Source organism: Balaenoptera musculus, chromosome X (assembly GCF_009873245.2).
Source record: "Balaenoptera musculus isolate JJ_BM4_2016_0621 chromosome X, mBalMus1.pri.v3, whole genome shotgun sequence".
NCBI classification, from domain to species: Eukaryota; Metazoa; Chordata; class Mammalia; order Artiodactyla; family Balaenopteridae; genus Balaenoptera; species Balaenoptera musculus.
Window position 1 is genome coordinate 7,858,318 of NC_045806.1, and position 23,131 is coordinate 7,881,448.

A 23,131-nucleotide genomic window follows, 5' to 3' on the forward strand; every position below is an offset into this window, starting at 1 on the left:
AGGAGAAAAATCACATGATCATTTCAATAAAGAAAATAAGGAGTTTTATAAAATTCAACATCCATTCAATGATATAAAACTCTGTAAACTAGGAATTGAAGGCAATTTTATCAACCAAATGAAGAGCACCTATGGAAAAACCTACAGTTCACATGTATGATGTGAAAGATTGAACACTTTCTCCCAAGATCAGGAACAAGACAAAAATGTCTGCTCTAATCACTAATATTCAACAATGTACTGGACACTATAGCCAGGGCAGTAAAACAAGAAAAGTAAATAAAAAGACATAAAAATTTAAAAGGAAGTAAATCTGTTCTTTGGAAAAAAACTGCATGATTGCTTATATAAAAAATTCTGAGGAACCTACAAAAAATTGCTCAAAATAATAAGTACATTTAACAATGTCACAGAATGCAAGATTAATATAGAAATCAGTCATATTTTGCATAATTGCAGCAGGATAAAATACAGGGAATTGATTTAAAGATGTGCAAGACCTAGACTGAAAACTATAAACTATTGCTGAGAGAAATTTTAAAAGATAGAAATAAATGGAGAGATATACCATGATTATTGCTTGGAAGATTCAATATTGTTAAGATGTCAATTCTGCTCTAATTGATCTATAGATTTAATGCAACTCCTGTTAAAAGCCTCAAGGCTGTTTTGTAGAAACAGACAAGTTGATTCCAACATTTACATGAAAATGCAAAGGAACAAGAATGGCCAATCTTTAAAAAAATAACGAAGTTGGAGAACCTACCCTACTTTATTTAAAAACTAATTATAAAGCTACAGTAGTCAACACAGTTTGTTTCTGGCTTAAGGACAGACTGAGACCAATGAAACAAAATAGAATCCAGAAATATATTCACATATATATGGTCAGTTGATTTTCAACAAAGGGGCCAACATAATTAAGCGGGGAAAGGAACAGTCTTTTCATAAAATGGTGCTGGAATAACTGGAAAATCATGTTATAAAAAACGAACTTTGACCTCTACCTCACATTACACAGTCATTAAATCGAGATGTAGCACAGACCTAAACTTGAAAGCTAGAAATGTAAAGATTCTAGAAAAAAATCAAAGGCAAACATCTCATAACCACAAAGTAGAAATACATTTTTCACAGAAGAAACAAAAAATAATAAACATAAGAAATTGAAAATTGTGCTTCATCTAAATTTAAAAGTTCTGTTGGACTTCCCCGGTGGCGCAGTGGTTGAGAATCCACCTGCCAATGCAGGGGACATGGGTTCAAGCCCTGGTCCGGGAAGATCCCACATGCCACGGAGCAACTAAGCCTGTGCTCCACAACTACTGAGCCTGCGCTCTACAGCCTGTGCGCCACACCTACTGAGCCCTCGTGCCACAACTACTGAAGCCCGCACATCTAGAGCCCATTCTCCACAACAAGAGAAGCAGCCACCTCAATGAGAAGCCCACGCACCACAATGAAGAGTAGCCCCCGCTTGCCGCAACTAGAGAAAGCCCGTGCGCAGCAACAAAGACCGAACGCAGCCAAAATTAAATAAATAAATAAAATGTTTTTAAAAAAAGGGCTGTAAAAAAAAAAAGGTCTGTTCATCAAAGACACTGTTAAGGAAATGAAAAGGCAATATATAGACCAGGAAAAATATTTTATCTATCCATCTAGCCATCCATACACACACACACACCTGACACAGTAATTGTATCCAGGATATATACTGAGTTGGCCAAAAAGTTTGTTCGCTTAATGAATACATTGTTCAATAAAGTTCTTGGTAAAAATGAAATATGTGTCTTTTATTTTTACTTAAAACTGAAGGAACCTTTTGGCCAACCCAATATAATACCCCTCCAATTCAATAATAAAAAGATAATCAACCCAATAAAAATGGGTAAAACATGTGAAGAGAAATTTTACAGTGGAAAGTATATGAACAGAATAAGTACAGAAAAAAGGTTTTTAACATCGCTGTTTATCATCAGGGAAATGTAAATTAAAAACTCAACAAGATATCATTTCATACCCATGGGAATGGTAAAGATTAAAAAGACATCACCAAATGTTGGTGAGGATGTGAAGCAACCAGAAGAATTTGGTGTAAAATGGTACAGGCGCTTTGGAAAACTGTTCTGCAGTTTCTAGTACATACACCTATGCTGTTCCCAGCAATTCTGCTCTCAGGTATTTACCTAAGGGAAATGAAAACACATGTCCTCACAAAGACTTACACACAAATGTTTAGAGTAACTTTATTCATAACAGCTCCAAACTGTATATAACCCAAATGTCCATCAGAGGTGAATGGATAAATAAATTGCAGTATGTTCATGCAGCAAAATACTACTCGGCTATAAAAAGGAACAAAAAATTGATGTAGGCAACAACATGGGTGAATCTCAAAGCATTATGCCAAATAAAAGAAGTCAGACACAGAAAGTTCACAAGGCATGATTCCATTTACACGGTGGTGAAAGTGAGAACAGCCAATGCCTACGGGAAAGGGCCTGAAGGAACTTTCTTGGGGGTGCTAACAGCGTTCGAGTGGTTGGACTTGCGCTTCCTTGGCGTATAATAAAACTCATTAAATTGTGCCCTTCTGATCTGTGCGCTTCACCTTATGTCAGTTTTTACCTCAATTAACAAGTTTTGGTGATTCCTATCTTTTTCATAGCAGTGGTTTGTCAGTCACTGCTAGCTTATTTGAAATACAACATAGGAATCTCGGGGGTCAATTGCTTATCAAGGTCACTTCCATTTGGTATCTCTTCCCTTCTCTTTTCCACCAAGAGTCCATCAGACATAGTAGGGACTAAGAAACACAAGCATTAACATCATAGTAGTGGCCTCCAATTACATCCAAGTTTCTCTCTGTCCTTACTGCTCTTGCTGTTTACACTGTATGCCCCTTTTTCCCCTACCCTAAAAGAAAATCTATGATCTGTTCTCTAACAAGGTTAGGGAATTTTTGTTGAATTTTAAGTGTAAGTGAGTCTCAAGCTGAAGTTCTGTTTAAATTTCTTATCCTTCAAACTTCGAAGTATTCTGCCTTTAAAGGCAAGGGATTCCTGCATATAATTTTATATACTTATTTATGATTCTCGAGGTACACCGTCAGGGTGTGCTACCATCGAATATTTTTCTAACCTCCACCATGGAGTACATATTACACGTGAATTAAAATCAGTTGTCAAGGGTTAGCTATGATATCCTTAATCTAAAATTGTTGATTTTACCCTAATTATGATTCTCACACTGAGTCTGAAATCACAGGGTTTTTCTGAGTTGGGTGGGAGGGGTTGCTTTTAAAGCAGCACTTCCTAATGGCTCTATTATTGAGTTTTTCTTTGGAAAGAGCAGAGAATCATTTTGTCCTCGATATTCATAAGCCATGTTTGCTGTTGTTGTTGTTCAAGACTCCAACTCCCTCCCTTCCCCAAAGAGAGCCAAGGATAAGGCTGTTCACAAGTGTTAGGGTTTGATGACGGAGGTGGAGTGTTGTTCTCAAGGTCACCAGGCTGTCCTCTGGCCCTGAACATGTGGTGGAAAGCAGAAGACATGTTGGCGTGTGAACTTCGTCCATTTGTGACCAGAACATCAGACTTCTGAATTCCAAGGTGTTTTGATTTTGCCAGGGCGACCTCCTTTTCCCTGCTACCAAAGAATTCTTTGAGCTAAGGCTCACTTCCTCTTACACTTATTTGTGAGAGCTACTTAAGATATTTTGTTAAAATGAAAGTGCTTAAACCTAATTTAAACTTAAACCAAGAAGTGGCATAATATCGCTAAATAAAATCAGAAACCCCCAAATTCCTCATTCTTTCATCCCTAACCATGGTTCGTGATAACATCCTAAACAGTCTTTTTGTATAATCAAGTACTTACATACAACCACAGGCTTTAGAGGATTTGTACATATATGTGTATAGTACAGATTCCCATTCAGATATAGTTTATATATATAAAATATATTTTGAAGAAATACATGTATAGAGTTATTGTATTTACATTGTATATATATGTGTGTGTATATATATATATATATATCCTCTCACACAAATATGTAAGCACACTCTTATTTCAAAATAGTCTCTGCATTTCCCCTCCAGATTTGGGAAATAAAGAGTCTAAGAATATTGCTTTTCATTCTCAATAAGGAAGTGGGAAAGAGCTTATGAAAACCTTATTTTGATCCCTTCAAAAATATGCTTAGGAACAAACGTAAGCTCCAAGGATAAGAGCGGTTTGACAGAATCGCGATTCTCAGAGCTCTCCGAGAGCAATTTTCTCAGAATTCTCGAAAAACTGGTTTCTACAAAACCAAGCAAACACATCAAACACACACACACACTGGGGGCCTTGTAAATGAGGCCCTCCCTATCGATGCTCACGGGGTGCTAGAAACGGCTCTGTCCCTGGTTTCAGTAAATCTGCTCTCTGGATGGATCCTGCAGCCCCAAATTAAGTAGGTTTGGTGTGTAGATTTGGGCCAAACCCTCACAGAAAATGTCGTTGTTCCCAGTGGCAGAGCCTGGAAGGAGAAATATCACAGAAGGTCCCTGCCACAGTCTCAGAAATTCCTCCTCTGTAGAGTGACGCCGATGGCAATGCGTGAGACAGACAGGAGGAAAGAGGGAGAAAGGAAGAAAGGGGGGGAGGGTGGGAGGGAGGGACAAAGGCAGAAGAAGGGCAGGAGGCCAGGAGTAATGGAGTGAGGGGGAGACGCAGAGTGGAGGGAGGAACTGGAGCGCTGGAGAAGACAATGGAGGGAAGGGGCTGACAGGACCGTAGGGGAGGGATGTAGTACAGCAGAAGTAGAAAGGCGCCTAGAGAGACTAAAGCGAGACCAAAATAGAACAAAGGGAGGGATGCAGGGACAAAGACACACTTAAAGGAGAAGAAGATAGAAAGATAAAGGGGAGAAGAGGTGCAGATTTGCAGAGACAGAGGGAGGGATAGAAAAGGGTCTGAGGGAGGCTGTGCAAGAGGGGATGTTGGTCCGTACCCTGCAGGTCTGCAAGCCCTGTACTTGCCCAGCCTTGAGACCAAAGAAAGAGCCCGGAGACAGCAACAGAGACATCAGTGGTTTATTGGATAGGGATCTCAAACACCTGAAGCAAGGTCCTGGCGCCTGTGTGCAGCACACGGCGGGCAGGACATGGCAGCAGCGTTCACTACTCAGGAGAGAAGGAGGCTACGCTTTATAGGGGGAACTGACGCCAGGTGGGCTCATCAGCTACCAGGGACTAATTAAGTCCTATAATTAAGAGGGTTGGACAGTCACATGAGTGAAGCAGGGACTGGTTAGGCAGGGGATGTACAGAGATCAGGAGAACAGCCACCTGGAATGGCCTCACCATACAGGAGACCACGCTGGCAGCTAAGCCACCAGAAAGGGCTGCAGCTGGGAGCAGTATGGGCATGGCCCAGCCGTGCGGCTGGACACCCCTGTGGTCCATCCCTCGGGCTGCTTCTCTCATGAACTGCAAAACCTCAGAGGGCCGAGTCCAGGGAGCTTCGGGTCACCTCTCCAACCACCAGGCTGTCCTGATCTCATTGCAAACGTAGATATCACCACTCCGGCCTTCTCACTGTCTTGATGAGTTACAAGAGGCATTCTCTTTTTCCTCCCCAGTTATGGCTCAGAAGAAGGGCACACACATAACAGGAAACGCTAGGGTAAAGCCAGGGGGTGCCGGAGGGGGAAGCAGAAGCTCTAGCCCTAGGTAGAATCACCCGCAGCAGGTCTCACTGCCTTTCACAAGGTCGTGGGCAGATTTTACCAGTCATACCATCTCCAGTTGGTCAACAGAGGGAGGGGCCCTGCCCAGGAAGGATTAAGACCCAGACCTGAAAAGCAAATGAGAAAGTCTCTGGTATCAGGATACTTTGTCTGGAACCTTCTTTCTCCAAGAAGTCAGTGGGCATTTCAGCCAGAATTACCAGGTTTAGCAAATACACAGACGGATGCCCAGTTCAATTTGAATTTCACATAAACCATAAATAACACTTTAGTAGAAGTAATACTTTTTGAAGATAAATATATCACACATAGAGAGGGAAAGAGACATGACACACTGAAAACGGGGGTGAAATGGGAAGGGGGAGGAGAGAGAGTGGCAGAGACAAATGCAACATTTGGGACACACTGATACTAAAAAGTTATTTGTTGTTTGTCTGAAATACAAATTGAACTGGGCATCCTGTAGTTTATCTGACAACCTTGGTTTCAGGTCTGTTTTTTTTCCCCCTGTTATTTTCTTAACCTATTTTCACTAATTCTACTGTCTCATCCATCCTTTTTATATCTACGGTTAATGACATCTATTACGATTTACCCTCACAGTGTAGCAACTTTCTGCTAAATACAAAAAATTTCCTAAACTTTTGTCCCATGTGCCAGGGTTTTCTTTTGTTTTGTTTTGCTTTTCATTCTAGCATCTCTTTTGATTCAAGCAACATTTTGTCAGGAGAAAAGACAATGTGTTTACTTCTTCCAATAGCAGAAAACCTGGTATGGGATGGGAAGGACATCAATAGGTTGGATAAATTGTTGAGTGAAGATCCAGTGAATGGAAATAAGATTGAGGAGGGGCGGTTGAGGAGATGGAATTGCACAATTAGACATCCTGTTCCTGTGTGTGGGTAGCATGGATTCCCTGTCCAGGAGCTATATTACTGCCTTCCTGTATGAGTGGTGGGTGGGAAATGAGAATAAATGACCTCTAAGATTCCGTCTAACTGGGATTTTTCTGGCATTGATTTTAAAAATGGGCCCATGTGTACTCTTAAGAGTCTTCAATCCATTGAAAAACTCTATCATCTTAAGAGTCTTCAATCCATTGAAAAACTCTATCATCTTAAGTCTTCAATCCATTGAAAAACTCTATCATCTTAAGAGTCTTCAATCCATTGAAAAACTCTATCATCAAGCCTCATCATTCTGTGAAACACCTCCTATTTGCCTTTAGAAGAAATGAGCATAGAAAACTTGGGAACCCCCCCAAAATGATTAAGCTAAAGTTTTAGCCTTCCCATCAAATATTCTCAGAGAATATCAGGGCCCTACACAGACTTTGGGATGACCCCAGCATGTCTCGGGGAAGTGCCAGTGGGTGGAGTGGAATATGGATATTGCAAGCGAAGGATAAACGTATGAAAACGTGGCAGCAGAAGAGTGAAGAATGCAAAGCGAAGATTAGAAACAGTAACTGGGGCAAAGAGGAGTCTGACCGTGGAGAAACAAAAGCCCTATTCAACTTGTTACTTGAACATGGAGCGCAGCGTACGCCACGGCAATACTCTCCCTATCCCCCCGTGTCATAAAATGTAGATTCTCTTTTCTGAGCATATATAGCCACAGCATTGGAGAACTCAGGAGAGAATTAGCCAGAGGCTAGGTCTTGGAGGATAGGTTGCATCTGTTCTGAATATGTTCATGGCCCACGTGTGGGCACTGACCTCCTGTCAGAGAGGCCTCTGAAGTGCAACCCAAGAAGATGTGTTGACCCAGAAAATGTTTATACAAAGCTTACATACTTGAAATCTTCTGTGCCTTTGGCACAGCAGTTAAAGATATTCTAGAACTGTACCGCTATCACCTTTTTTTTCTTTCTTAGTTTTAGAACTGGGAGGCCGTAAGGCATAAGGGGGAAAGATAAATGGAGAAAATCCAATATATGAACAGATGTTAACTTACATTTATGGGGCACTTCAGACTTTACACAGGGCTTGGGGTTGGCTATATGCTCACATGGGACCCTCCCAACATTGCAATAAGGTAGGAATTATTGATGGCATTTTCGAGATAAGGAAACAGTAACTCAAGAAGTGAAGGTCCAGCCAGGGACCAATATCAGGGCTTTTAATTTTCAAGTTCCATGCTATTCTCGCTAAACCAGAGGTGCCTTCCCCAATGCCATATGATTGATATGAGGTAAATTGACCTTTATGATCTTTCTTTGTGTCCAGGCAACTTACAGAGGTTAATGAAAAGAGAAAGAAGGGTAGTATAGTGATTAATTACTGAGTCCTGGTATCAAATCTCTGTTCCATCATTTATTAGCTGTACATCCAAGAGCAAGTTTCTTTCCTTTCCCAGCCTTAGTTTTTCTAACAGTAGAATAGGTTGAAAAATAATATTTTCTCCACTGAGTCATTGTGAGGATTAAATAAGTTCATATGTGTAAAGTCTTAGCATAGAAAATGCCCTCACCTGGATGGACTTCCCTGGCAGTCCAGGGGTCAAGACTCCGTGCTTCCGTTGCAGGGAGTGCGGGTTCGATTCCTCGCCGGGGAACTAAGACCCAGTGCGGCCGAACAAAAGAAAATGCCCCCGCCTGCACATACTGTTGTTAGTATGATGATTATCTCAAGGTGTGGATTATACTCTTTCCTTCAGTGTTGACTTGCCCATCAATCTAGGATGTTGCTTGTGGAGTCTCGTTTTGTGGGCTTGCTCTAAGAGCATCAGGCATTTTGAAAGAAGGGATTAAGAGCGTCACCAAAAAGTAACTTATCTTAAAGTCCAGTCAGAGCAATCCATAGAAATATTTTCTAATGATTTTTGAGAAATGTGCAAAATTATCAGAAATCAAATGTGAGATGTGGAACCAAGCCTATTAGCAACTGAAGCTGGACTTAGAGGAAATGCACACAAAAGGGGAAAAAGTTCATTGTGCTCCTGCCAAGGGTATCTGTGTCTTGTCAACATCATTTTTGCTTAAATGCCTCTAAGTTTCTAAAGCCCGGAAGATAACCTTGGACTTTTAAAGCTAGGATTTTGCTGATAGGATATTAGATGATGAAGCATTTCATGACACTGTTATTTAATTTGGAGAGAAAAGATAAACTTCGGAAATAAATTAAGACTACCAATTTCAACACTAAGAACCTTAAAGTATGGAGTTATTCTGAAAATGTTTTGAGATGGTGAGAGACCTGCATGCTAGGGATCTGTGTGCGGACAGGATGTGTAGATCAAGACAGCAGCCTTGGGCTCTCGGCTGCACCCTGAATCACTGTACGTGGTAACAAGGTAAGACAAAGACATGCTTTCCTTTCTTTTCTTATTTCTTCCCAATACACTCTTTTTTTCTTAGGTGATTAAGAAGGTTTCAGTCTTTGAAAATAATCTTTGTTCTTTTTACAGCTGTTAAGAATCTAGAGGAAGGTAGTTGTTCCAAGCCTGTCCACTGGGGGAAGGAGACAATTGTTCATAATCTGCTGAGCTTGCAGTAGGAACACCATAAAATACAGCCCAATGGAAGACTGATTCCACTGTTGGGAGTGGGGAGACATTCTACTAAAGGAGCAACTTGTAAAATGAATTGTGTAAAATCATGTCTCAGGAAGAAGGGGGATTTAAGAAGAAAAATAATACCGAGTGACATTTAATTGAGATGTTTTGTCTTTCCAGGAAAATTAGTTGATGAATAAATATACTCAAGGTTACAATTGAGTGGAATGTCTGGAGGAATAAGTGGCTAAAACTAGCTATATTCAAGGGAATGAAAAAAGCATGTTATATTTCTATAAAGCTCTTGGTAAAAAAAAAAAAACTGGAGGAATAAGCAAACCTAGGAAACATTTTGAAATAAGATGAATTTGATATTGAGGCCTCAGTCTTCCAACTTAGTTCCCTTTTCCCCTTTTCGGCTCCTGTTGCTACTAAGAGACCTCGCCCCATCTCTCTCTGTGGCCCAGTGCCTTCATTTCTCCCTCCCTCCTGTATTTGTTATCAATTCCTGATCTCAGATGAGAGTCTGAAACCCTGGCATTTAAAGTTATAAAAACTGATATGAGATGACCATATTTTACCTCCCCTTTTCCAGAACTGCATTTTAATAGGGATCAAAGATTAATGTTAAAGTAATGATTTTACGTGGCATTCAAGACTGTGGCCAGAGAGTGGGAAGAGGGAATAAGGGAGTTTGAGGAGGAAAGGACCAAAAGAAGGGTTTTCATGAAAACACACTATGTTAAAAATAAGAATCCCCTCTACACGTGTGGAGCACGGACCTGCGAAAGGCATTATGTGCTTACCGTAGAAGGTCGAATTTAGCCCTTCCAACAACCAACCGAACTAAATCTACTTTTCTCAGAAAGCAAAGAAAGGGAATGTTCTGCAATACCTTATTATGACTTTTCTTTGGTAGTAACTTAAAAACACTTTAAATGGTAAAGACAAATTGCTTGTGGTTTAAACATCCAGAGGGCAAGACACTTTATCCCTGACTTCTTGATTTCTTCAAATAATTACAAATTATTCTCAGTAGAAAAATTAGACTCATTTTCTTCACAAGTCTATGAAATTTTCACGTCCCCATCCTAACATAAGTGGCCCTGTGGCATTTCAAATCTCCAGTCATTGGAACAATTGGTTGACTTTGGCAGTCTCTATGACTAATGCGTTAACTCCAACCCATCAAATGAACTAAAACCGAGTGTGTTTGAATATTTGGTCTACAGATAAGCCTGTTGGGGACATTCAAACAAATGAAGTGAACTTGACTTTTCTGGTCCTTTCAAGATTATGTTCAGGGGAAAGGTTACCCAACAGTTTAGTAGAGCCAAGCCAAAAACATCCACTTCCAAAGCCTTGCTTTCAACAATAGACTGTCTTTGCATTTTGCTAAATTTTGTTACTTGGAATTAAAAGCTTATTAGAAGCAAGTCTTCCCTGCAAGCTGACATATTCAATTACAGTCATCTGTTCTAGAGAACAGACTGCGTCTAGACAGAAGAATACCACTGTGGCTTAGAAGGAACACGATGCGTTACAGAGGCTGAATTCTAGGGCTGGGTGACCGTTTTTACCATCTGCGCTGGGAACACCGTTTGATAAACTGTTTCACAGCTTCCCAAATGCACTTCGGTACAAAACGACCTGAATGGCTACAGCTGAGAGCAAAAAAACCCAATGAGATTAAATGACGAAGATTTGGTGGTGATGGGAGAAGAACGCGTAAGCCGAAGAGAAATAGGAAACAGAGCATTAAAAATGCAAAATAAAAGCAAGCAAACAACACCAGATCAATAGAAATGAAAGCCAAGATTCCAAGCTTTGCAAGAGAAACAAATTCTAGTCTTTGTTGCATGTTCCAGGATCTTCACAACTATGTTTAGGGCGGGGGTGTGGGATGAGTTATTTATTCCCACGTACGTGGAATAAGAACAAGCAGTTGGCTGGCTATAAGAAATTAAACATCTGTCCCAGGAAGCTTCCTCCCAAACAGAACCATACTGAGTGCATACCACAGGCAAAGGAATAGGCTAGGGGAACCGGCTGGTCCTGATAGAAACTTGTAAGAAAGCAGTCTTCATGTTTTGAAATGTTTAGGCTTAAATGCATGTCTAGCACTTCAGCGACTTAAAACGCAGTAGACATGTTTGATCTTAGGAAGAATCTCAGTTTAAATCAATTTTCCTAGGATGAGTTTACACATGCTATAAATCATGCGTGCTTTGCAAACCATTGCTCAATAGGTAAGGATAGGATTCTGCTCCCCGATGCACCACCCCCCGCCCGGCCCATGAAATTGGTCATCATTTTGAGAGACTGAAAATGCAATCATTGTCAGCTTTCTGGTTTCCATGGCTTAGAAATCTGAGAAGGCAGGGGTTCATTTCTTACTACATTTGCCCCCTAGGTTGGAGAAGGAAGACGCAAATAAAAGGAAGGACATGACGTACGGGTGGTTGCTAAGAAACATGCAACTGAACACAGGCTGCCACTTAATAATGGCCAGAGGGGGTGTGAGCTGTGATAACATCAGCCCTGATAGCGCTGCCTCTCAGCCCAGCAGGGGCCAGTGCAGTGGGGAAAATGAAAAGGAAAGCAGTCTTGTTAGGGAAAATGTAAGAAGATCTGCAAAGGGAAATGAAAGTCTGAGGCCCTTCTCATACTGAGATGGTGCTACGGGTGCCTTGTGGGTAAAGGTTAAGCTTTGTGCTATTTTCTACTAGTAATGAAGGTGGACGGGATTAGGACTGATTCCCACTCTGCTACTTGCTCACCTGGTAGCCTAGAGCTCTTCTTTGAAAGACCCGGGGCCCTGTGAGTTCATTGCTCAGGACTCCAAGAGCCCACACATATTCCAGACTTGATTAGCCCCATCAAAAGGAAAAAGGGACTTTAGCCCTGAGCTAACTAGCTACCTAGCTCCAAATAGCCGTAGGACAGACATACTGCATTATGCAACTGCCATGATCAGCACAGCCCGATGGTCCAGAGTATAGCCTCTGGGGTCTGGCTAACCTGGGTTCAAATTCTGATCCTTCCGCCTGGTGACCTGGGGCAAGTTACACAAACTCAAGTCTCGGAGTGTTCACTGTGCTTAGAGGTGCATAATAATATGCACGGGCGAGTTTTCAGCCCAGCACCACGTGCCCCTTTTCTTCCAGTAACGGACCTCCCCTGCTCTTATTGTGGAGAAATCCCCGGCCAACGTAGGCTCTAGTGGGGTTACAAGTCAGAACACCAGCACCTGCCAAACCCACCCCTGTCTCAGCTACAGTAATTGGCACAAGGATTTGGGCAATGACTCAAACCAGGTTGACCAGAATCCTGCCACTGGGATTTTAACTAGATCAGGGGATGGGGTTCACATATGTCCAGGGCAAGATCCTTTCTGTCCAGTGGTGAAGCTGGCAGGGCTACTGGCAATCGCTTTTCCCATCACATGGATAAAGCTGGTCTACAGGGCTTCCCTGGTGGCGCAGTGGTTGAGAATCTGCCTGCTAATGCAGGGGACACGGGTTCGAGCCCTGGTCTGGGAAGATCCCACATGCCGCGGAGCAACTGGACCCGTGAGCCACAACTACTGAGCCTGCGCGTCTGGAGCCTGTGCTCCGCAACAAGAGAGGCCGCGATAGTGAGAGTCCCGCGCACCGCGATGAAGAGTGGCCCCCGCTTGCCACAACTAGAGAAAGCCCTCGCACAGAAACGAAGACCCAACACAGCCAAAATAAAATAAATAAATAAACAAATGTGGGGTTAAAAAAAAGAAAGAAAAACCCAAAGCCAAAAAAAAAAAAAAAAAAAAAGCTGGTCTACGGAGGAAGAGAATGACATTTACAAGCACAGACATGCACAGATGGGAGAAAGAAGTGCCCCAGATCATTTGAATACCTGGCTCTAGTTCCTGATTTCCCTGAGACCATCTTGGTTCCCACGTACCACGGATCTAGGTGACAGTTAGATGAGAAAAAAATCTTTAGCACAGTGCCTGACACAATGTATTTCATAAATGTTTATATTAATACTCTCTCACGCCCGGGTGAAGAAGTTCATTGAACGGCTGCTTCTCCCCCCATCTGTTAACTGAATCCTATGGAAAGTGGCCTGTCCAGGATGGAGGAAAGAGGACACGATGTGACTGATGTGACTGCAGAGTGATGATCTGCTGTGGAGTGGCCCCGCTGACAGCGATCACCCCCACTGTACCCCCCGACTCACTGAACCAAGTTGCTGCAACTGTCCAGATGTTCCAGCTTCCAGATGGACTTATTCTTAGTGGCCAAGAGTTCCTGGTTTTCACTAAGTTAAGTGCAAACAGCTAAACGAAAAGGGCTGGACAAAAACATTACAAAGACTAGATCCCGGCCCCGATTCTGCCACGTGTAAGTTTAAGACTAAGCATCGCTTTGGGAAGGGGTGGACATTGAGTTCACAACACTATTGAGAAGATCCCATCCTTAACAAGTATAAGCTCTAGAGAGTCTGAGAACATGTGGGAGAGTTATTAATATTTTCCTAGAGGGCAAGAGAACTGGTATTGTGACTAAGGCCATTTCTACACATGCAAAGGAGAAGAAGCAAAGATGCAGTCCAGCAATTAATGTACTGAGCACCTTCTGTGTGTCGGCACTGAGGTTAGAGAAATTAACCACAGCTGCTATTCTTATGGTGTTCACAGTCGGACCCCTGAAACAGACCCAGAGACAAGGACTAAGAGAGCTGTGAAATCCCAGAGGAAGACGCAATGATTTACATCTGGAAGAAGGCCAGGGAAGGAGACACAAAAGAGATAATGTTTGATCTGAGCTTTGACGTTCAACAGGCAGAGAAGAGATGGGAGGTCTTGGTGAGCAGAGACAATGTGGAGTCAGGGTGGCGGGACAGCACAAGGCATGCTTGGGAAGGGCCGAAAAGGCAAAAAGAACTGTGGCTAGAACACAAGGTACGTTGGCCCTGATATCCAGCTGCGCAGATGAAGGAGCCATTGAAGGCTTCAGAGCTTGGGAGGGAGGTGCTCAGTCTGTTAGTGGGCTCAGCGTGGGAACAGGGGAAGGCTGGAAGGGATAGGGGACACTAGAGGAAAGAAGAGCCATCATAATCGTTGAGAACAGAGTTGACGAGGATTAGCACGACAGTGAGAGTTAATGTAGTGGCAGCTGGGATACGAAGGTTTTTTCCTTGTTTTTTGGCTGCGTCGGGTCTTAGTTGAGGCATGCAGGATCTTTCGTTGTGGCGTGCGGGCTTCTCTCTAGTTGTGGCGCGTGGGCTCCAGGGCACGTGGGCTCAGGAGTTGTGGTGCGTGGGCTTAGTTGCCCCGAGGCATGTGGGATCTTAGTTTTCCGATCAGGGATCCAACCCGCGTCCCCTGCATTGGAGGGCGGATTCTTTACCACTGGACCACCAGGGAAGTCCCTGTTTTTTTTTTTTTTTTTTTTAAAGCAATCTATGAGTCAGAGGATTCCAAAACGCTCACAGTCTGTTTTAAAACTCAAATATTTGTGAATTTCAAGTGAAAGCAAATCTTCAAAAATCACAACTTCAAGACCTCATTGACCCGCTATGTAAATTTTCCTAATTAAGGCAAGGGCTGCGGATGATAAGACAATAAAATGATCATTTGTGTGTGTATATTAAAAATGTTTTCTCTAGGCTTTAAACTCATTTCTTCATGGAAAGCTTTCAACTCATTTCTTCATGGAAAGCTTTTTCTCATTACCTTCCCTCTTCTGTGTATTTGGAAGCTACCCATTAAGTAGTCCTTCCTTTGAACCCCAAATTTGTGGGATTTATTTTATGAGGAGACGTTTATGCATTTAAGATCTGCGCACACCTTTTAAAAGTTCCTCACACTATACCTTTCAAAACCAAAAGCTTCAGACATTAGGCCTGATCTTGCAGGAAAAAAAGGAGGAATTTTTTTTTTTCAGATGTACCAATTCTTTAAGCTTCTGGGGTCCATTTAGTGAGCTGGAGATGACAATGGTTCATGAGATTCTAGTGGCCCAAATCACGAGGAACTTATACAGTCTTGCTGCCCCCGGGAATGATATTCCTATATTTCCACTGGCAACTGGCTCCAGCTTCTCCCACCTGGCCGGCCTCTTCCCTGCTTGCTGTTCACAGGGCCCCTCTTCAAGCAGTCCCATTGTTCTCCGGCCCCCGCCCATCGAGTCGGCTGTCATGATGCTAAGACACAGAGCCAGCAACGGCAGGGCCAGGGCTTCACGGTCCCAGGCCCAGGTTTAATTTATAGCCCTTTCCCATGGGACAGAAAACAACTAAATGTGAAAACTCACCTTTGATTTATGAGGTGCACTTTGTGAAGTCTGAAATTAAACAGCAAGCAAGTTGAGATCATGCTGGTCAATGTTGCTAGCCTTAAAGATTTATATACTAGCCCGAACAACTCAGAAGGAGGTCTGAGTTACAGATGAGTGCGTATTTATAGGTTATTGATGCCTTTACATCGAGAAAAAAACTTCTCTTAATTTATAGGAATTGACTATAATGTTGGGTAGTTATCACCTGAGTAATTTATTGTTATGAATTAACCCATCCCCGAAAGCTAGTGGGAACTATAATAATTACAATGAAGTGAATGAATGGAAAACAAAGTAGGGTTTAGGGAGACGTAAAACCAATTTCAGGGTTATCAATACACACGCTGGTGGTCGTGTAGCACGTATGCCATGTCACCCAGAAGAAAAATGGCTTCATCCACAGTGTACAGTAGATGGTGGGTTATAAGATAAGCAGGGGTCTGACCGCTGGTACTTTCAGCCTCATTAATTCAATGTGCCAGAGAAACGTGTGACAGGGCATGTCGGTACCACGGGGATGGGGGTGGGAGGTACGCTCTGGTGCTGTCATAAGGCAAGAGAGTCTTTGCTGCTGCTACTGCAAGAGCACCTCCTTTCTACTGCTCCTCTGCAGTCAGCTCTGGGGTCACGCATATTTTTCATTTCTGCAGAGCAGATTATTTCTGGAAGGTTCTGACCCTGTCCTCACGCATAGCCACACTATGTAACGTGGAGTGTTTCGTGTATCTTCACCGCCAGAAATGCCTCTAATAATCCATCACTTCCCCATCCTCTCTTCCAGCTTTATCTGAAATTCCCATCATAGGGGCTCTTCCTCAGTGTTCCATTAGGCCTGAAAGAGCTCTGTCTCCGCAGGGCACTGATAAATTGCAGACAGTATGTGAAGAGGAAGGCACAAAGGGTCCGAGCCGAGACGTCATCGCCAGAAAGGGTAGACCGGGACCTCACTACTCCCGGTGCGGTCCACGGGCCGGCAGCATTGACGTCTCCTGGGAACTTGGTAGAAACGACGAATCCTGGGCCCCGCCTCAGCCCTGCTGAGTCAGAGTCTGCGCTTTAACAGGATGATTTGACTGCACGTTACGGTTTGCACTGACCTTGAAGAAAGAAGAGCAGTGTTGTTTGGAACAAGGATGGCCAAACCAAGACGACTAAAGAGATGGTTGAAGATAAAGTCGCTATTGTGCCAGGGAGCAATATTCTACCCACTGATTACCGAAGCAGGGTGAGCATTTGACTATTTACAAATGTACATTTCCAGATCACATTTCAGAGATTCAGGTTCTATTGATCTGAGGAGGTGCCTAGGAATCTCCATTTTTAGCAAGCACCTGCGTGCTTCTCCTGGAGCTGGTTGTTTTTGGATCTCCTGTAGATCACTCTGTGTCCCAACTAGCTACTACCTACCACTGCTTCTAAGCCAACATCATAACTTCACGGGCATCAACGTCCACATCTGGTTGCTGAGTAACCCGGGCCCATTCTCAAATCCACAGCCATCTTCAGACTTACTGACCATGAAAACTTGAAATTATAGACCTGCATTTGCTGTTGGCCTGACTAGAGTTATCCAAGACAGCTGATGAAGTGTGAGTCTATATTTAGAAGCATACTAGTGAGTATACTTTTGTTGAGGGGAAATGCCAATGATTCCAAATGGGCAGTGGACATAGGGTTGTGTCCTCAGGATCACAGTCACGCCTGCTGGTGATGCTGTCACTTCATCAGAAAACGATACAAAGTCAACGCAGGATTTCTCTCAGTAATTTTCTCATTTAAAACAAAGGTCTCTACTGCCTGAAATAAGAAGGGAATTGCAGGCCTGATGCCTGATCGACGGTCAGCATTTGCCCTCCCTGTCCCCTCCTGAGGCTTCAGAAGAAACACCCAGCTCTCCACACGGGGCCCACTTCTCTCCTGGAGTCATAGGAAGCGCTGGCTTCTCTCGCAAAGGATTTTGCCTCACGGGGCAGCAGTTTGGAAAGAGTCTTCTTTTCCCTAAAAATGCCAACGTAGGGACTTGCCTGGTGGTCCAGTGGTAAAGAATCCGCCTTGAAATGCAGGGGACGCGGGTTCGAGCCCTGGTCAGGGAACTAAGATCCACATGTCGCGGGGCAAGTAAGCTCGCGTGCCGCAACTGCTGAGCTCATGCGCCTCAACTAGAGCCTGCATGCTGCAAACTACAGAGCCCACGTGCTCTGGAACCCGTGCGCCACAACTACAGAGCCCACACGCCCTGGAGCCTGCACGCCACAACTAGAGAAAACCCGCACGCCACAACTAGAGAGAAGCCTGTGTGCCGCAATGAAAGATCCTGCGTGCCTCAATGAAGATCCCGTGTGCCGCAACTAAGACCCAACGTAGCTAAAAAAAATAATAAAATAAAATATAAATAAATCTTAAAAAAAAAAAAAGCCGGGCTTCCCTGGTGGCGCAGTGGTTGAGAATCTGCCTGCCAATGCAGGGCACACGGGTTCGAGTCCTGGTCTGGGAGGATCCCACGTGCCGCGGAGCAACTAGGCCCGTGAGCCACAATTACTGAGCCTGTGCGTCTGGAGCCTGTGCTCCCCAACAAGGGAGGCCGCGACGGTGAAAGGCCCGCGCACCGCGATGAAGAGTGGTCCCCACTTGCCGCAGCTAGAGAAAGCCCTCGCACAGAAACGAAGACCTAACACAGCCATAAATAAAATAAATAAATAATTAAAAAAAAGAAAAAAAAAAAAGCCAACGTAAGGAGTCTGGTGCAGGGGCCAGAAGTGTGAATTCTCCGGCCAGTGTGCCTACTTCACGTCCTACTAGTCTCTTACAAACGATGAGACCTCGGGCAAGTTCCCCTGTGCCTCAGGTGGGCCCTAGAAAACGGGATCCTCATAATACCTCTGTCACAGAGCCGCTGAGAGGATTAAATGGGAAAATGTAAGGCGATGGACCTAGTAGACAGCATCGTCAACCTGCCCCCCAAAGTCCCTCCACCTAGAAACTTGCAAGAGCAGATGGGGGCCAATTGCCCAGACCCCTTCCTCCATGGCCTCCTGGGTACCCAGATTTCTCTATCCTCTGCAGGGAAACTGGCACCCAAATGGGGACATTGTTCTGTAGGGCAGCCCATGAGATGAGGACATGTTTTTCTGCCTTTCTCTTGTTCACCTCACCTTTCAGAGTCTAGAGTCCACTACTTCATTCTTCATTTCTTTCAAAAGAAAAGTCTGCAAGAACTTCACTCTAACAGGCCCAGTGAAAATGCATCTGAACTTCCAAAGGCCCTGCCCCACCCTCTCACGCCCCCCCCACCGCCGCCCCCGCCAAGGCCTCTTTCATCTGGCAGTCTCTAATCTAGAACCAGTTAGAATGAACAGACGCTCCTCCTCTGTAAGTCCTGCCCTTTTCGGCAGATGCCTGACGAATCTGGCCCTTGTTACCTCTGTTTGCTCAAATGGCTTTTGTCGTATTGAGAGGAAATGGGAATAGGACATGTGATGGGAAGGGGTGGGTGGAAACAGAAATCTTCAAAGACAAAACAAATGAGCGCTGAGCCCCCAGCTTCCACGTGTAACATCCTCGGGAGTCACGAGGTTGCAGAAACGGTGGCAGTCATAGGCTAACTACGAGGGTGAACGGTATGCTGTGCTGGTTTGGCTGAAAAGACTGTCTTCCCCAGTAAGCAAATTATTGATTATAAACTGTTATGATTCCATCGGAGCCGTTGTGGCCAACTGCATTATTCCATCTGCCTTAAATGTCTGCTGTGTTCCCATGCCAAAACCCTTATGAAATTTCCACTGGAAAAAAAAAAAAATTGAGTAGCAAATTCGGGTCTCAGTGCTCATATATAATTTCAGATTTCATTAATGGTTATTAAATATATGCCCTGAGGAAGGATAAAGTTCCTCAAATGAATGGAAAGAGAATTGAATTTATAAATAAGGTGACTCTGTTTTCAAGGACTATTCATTAGACATATCCAGGACATACTTTTTTTTAAAAAAACTTTCAAATGAAAGGTGTTTAAAATCTCACAGGATAAAAATGTTGGGAAAATGCAGTCTTGCTCAAAAAATTCAAAAAAACCCTAAGTCTGAAATATTGTTCTTTGCCTGGAATTTGAAAATGAATTTGGGGGAAATTTTTTTAAAAGTTGTAAAAATATTTTCGTATCGGGGCCAAAAGATATCCACATTTAGGAAATATGGATGTATCTATTGGTAGGTGGAAAACTGGATGTTAAATAGAATGTTGAAATTTAAAAAAAAACTCCTTTTAAGAACCACAATTATAAAAAGACGAAAAGAGGCTATTTAAGTAATTTTGACTAAGTGAAGCCCTTTGAAGCTTTAGGCTACTAAAGCCACGTAACCTGGACAATATATTCTTAGGAGGAGTTGTCAAATGCCCAAGTAAGAAATTCAAATCCTTTTCAGACCTGTTGCAAATCTCCCTGAAAGCTGTACAAATGGCACAGTTTTAGCTTACAGTGAATAAGTAGATGGAGAATATTTGAAAGAGATAGTGAAGCTGTCGAAAGTTTGGAAGAACCGAGCAGAGCAGTTTGGTGTTTTTTTTTTTTTAATCTTATGAGTGCAAGTGAAGTATTTGCCTGAGTGCTAAACTCCTAAGGAGAGATATTGTTGAACTCAAGACATTTTTGTACCACGTGAGTTTTCTGACATCTATTTACACTGAATTGTCTTATTAGCCAAGAAGAGATAAGATCATTTTTTTGTCATCAGCTGACCTGCTGCTGCTACGTGAAGTATCATCAGAGATAAAATATACAGAAGGTCTTCAAGAGTAGTGAGTTCAAATTTCAGCTCTTCTCACTAAAAAATGAACTTGGTGATATTTTCTAGCCAAAAAAAGAGCTTTTATAAATAACCTTAACACAAATCAACTGTTGATGCAATGAAGACAATTTTTCTATTTGAATTTTATGTCATGAGACCCCCTGAAATGGAATTTTATCTTTGAAAACAAATAATTCCCAGAGAGGGGCTGAGATGAATAAAACCTCCCTCCTGCCCTATCTTGTATTCATTTCTTGAGTGAGGTGCGCTGTGTGATGGAACAGATGTGATTAGCCCGACCTGTGGGACCAGAAGGCCATTTTCTATTGACCCTGTAATCTCTACGATCAGTCTCAGCTCTAGGGAACATTTCCCAAGGAAAATTCACATCATCACAAATGAAAAGTCTCATTATTCAAAAACAATAATTATTCAGTTGTAGAATACATCAAACATAATTCTTATTTTTACTGTTTTCTAGGTATCCAAATTCAAAGAAGTTGGCCCCAAACATATGAAAATGTTGAGCTTTACATTATCCTAAAATTTTTTTTCTTATAAGTTTGATTCTAAGATACAAGTTCTTTTTGTTTTTTGTTTTTTTTTAAAAACCAGGCTGTTGGGCTTCCCTGGTGGCGCAGTGGTTGAGAATCTGCCTGCCAACGCAGGGGACACGGGTTCGAGCCCTGGTCTGGGAAGATCCCACATGCCGCAGAGCAAATAGGCCCGTGAGCTACAATTACTGAGCCTGCGCGTCTGGAGCCTGTGATCCGCAACAAGAGAGGCCGCGATAGTGAGAGGCCCGCGCACCGTGATGAAGAGTGGCCCCCACTTGCCGCAATTAGAGAAAGCCCTCACACAGAAACGAAGACCCAACACAGCCATAAATAAATAAATAAAATTAAAAAAAAAAAAGAATATCCTTTTAAAAAAAAAAAAAAAAAAAAAAACCAGGCTGTTTCTCATACCAGAAGTGCAATGCCAGAGAACTTGTAGGAAAAGTTTGAAAAAGCCATCTTAAAGTGACACTTATATAAGGGGATAAGCACGAAAATGCTAGTGTAAATCCTATCCAGCTGGTTATAAGGTGGACTGTAGTGGACGTTGGTTTGTAGACTGAAGATTTAAACAGAAATGCTTTGGAAAAATAAGCGAAAAGCAACATGAATCCAAATATGCCCTCTATTAGGCTACAGAGCAGTAAAAGGAATTCCTAGAGAAGATTGTAGAAAACAAAAATCAACTTCCCTCCCTGAAACAGTAACAGAAAGTAGAAAGTAGAAAACAACGAAGAATATTGAATCATTTCCACTGTCCAGTGTACAGATTTTTTTCAAGAGTTGCTGATAGGAGATGGGGAGATGGTAGCTAATCTGGCAACGAGCACAGAAAAAAGAATTTTTAAAACAGACAAACTAAATGTCAAATGATGCTTCATGGAGCAAGGGGAGTTACCTGTCATTTCATAGGGAGCATGAGAAAAAGAACAGATTTATCTGTTTCTTAGCAAAGACATTTGGTACAAGGCAGACTAGGGCCTGGCTAAACCAGAATCTCAGCAACCCCCAAGCCAGGGGCGCTTATCGCCCGCATAAAAGCTCAGGTGGCAGCTGTGGAATCTCAGATGAACTAATAAATATGGAGCGAGCGAGCTGAGTTTAGCGGGAAAGAATGTCAGCAATTTACCAGTGGACGCCTAGGAGCGTGTCGTGAGTACATCTTGTTACGGTTTTCAGAGAAACGAAGTTCCAGAAATTTCAGAATGGCAGAGAGGGCCCACTGGAGTCAAGAAATTCAAGGACAAAATTGGGGTAGGACAACTGGTGAAAAGGGGACATGGCTTGTTTTCATTCTGTTGCTAAATGCTTTCCCATGCTTGCACACCCAAACTTACTATGAGGAAGCAGAAAAAGGTGTACTTTGTAAAAAGTTTCTAATGAATTGAATTCCACGCTATGGTGTGAATCTGTCACTAATTTTCTTGGTGACGTGACACCACCTTAAGAAATGAACAAGATATCCAGGAGATAACCCTGTTTCTCTATTTATGCACACACGCAAACATAGAGTCTCATAGAGGGAAGCAAAATTAAAAGCATACAGCCATTTACAACATAGAAGATTTCTGTAGTCCGTATAAATTAAGCTCCTTCGGAAGGAAAAAAAAAAAAACCCACGCTATGTATTTATGCAGGTGTTTTCAAACAAGTTTCTCAGATTACTTGATAATTATAATGTTATCATCTACGAACGAGCAGTGAAATTAAAAATCAGGACATTGCATGTGTGGAGCAAAGCAGAGAAATTTCATGAGGAGCTTTTAATTCTGGGAGGAACATTTTGAATAGAGTATTAAGATTGATTGTATCTAATTAAGATGCTAAATCATATAGTGAACAAAGACAAGGGAAAACACTAGGGTCTGCGGACTTGCAGCGAAGGCCTTCGGGAGCCCCAGCTCCCTCCCTTCACAGACGAGGAGCCTGAGATCCCGGACATTCCTACCGTGTGAAATCACACACACAAGCTCGGGTCAAGGCTATGTGTGTCCAGTCGTTTATTCATGTATCAAAAGGGGGAGATATGCACACATTCAAACACATAGAGAGAGAAAGGATGTGAAAACAATGCGGTGTGCGGTTGTGGGAATGTATCATTCCCCCAGGAAGAAAACACACACGCTTTGCAGAGAAAAGGAATTCATCAAAGTCGAGCCTTCCTGTTGTGTGCTGAAAGGTTGGGTGGCAGATAGTGACTCTCAGATGAAGTGAAAATGACAAGGGGGTCCTTAAACT

The 23,131-nt window shown here is 42.8% G+C and overlaps 1 protein-coding gene across 5 annotated transcripts in view; it reads right to left on the reverse strand.

The window, feature by feature from the left end:
• MID1 (midline 1) overlaps positions 1-23,131 on the reverse strand; it is a 376,348-nt gene that overhangs the window by 277,058 nt on the left and 76,159 nt on the right. The window contains exon 1 of one of the 5 annotated variants that reach the window (XM_036840254.1): positions 15,532-15,562. The exons of 3 other annotated variants lie outside the window; for them this stretch is intronic. The gene's annotated coding sequence lies outside the window, so the exon portion shown is untranslated. Of the gene's footprint in view, positions 1-13,126; positions 13,148-15,531; positions 15,563-23,131 lie in introns of those variants that run through there. One more of the 5 variants, XM_036840253.1, reaches the window with a different exon arrangement.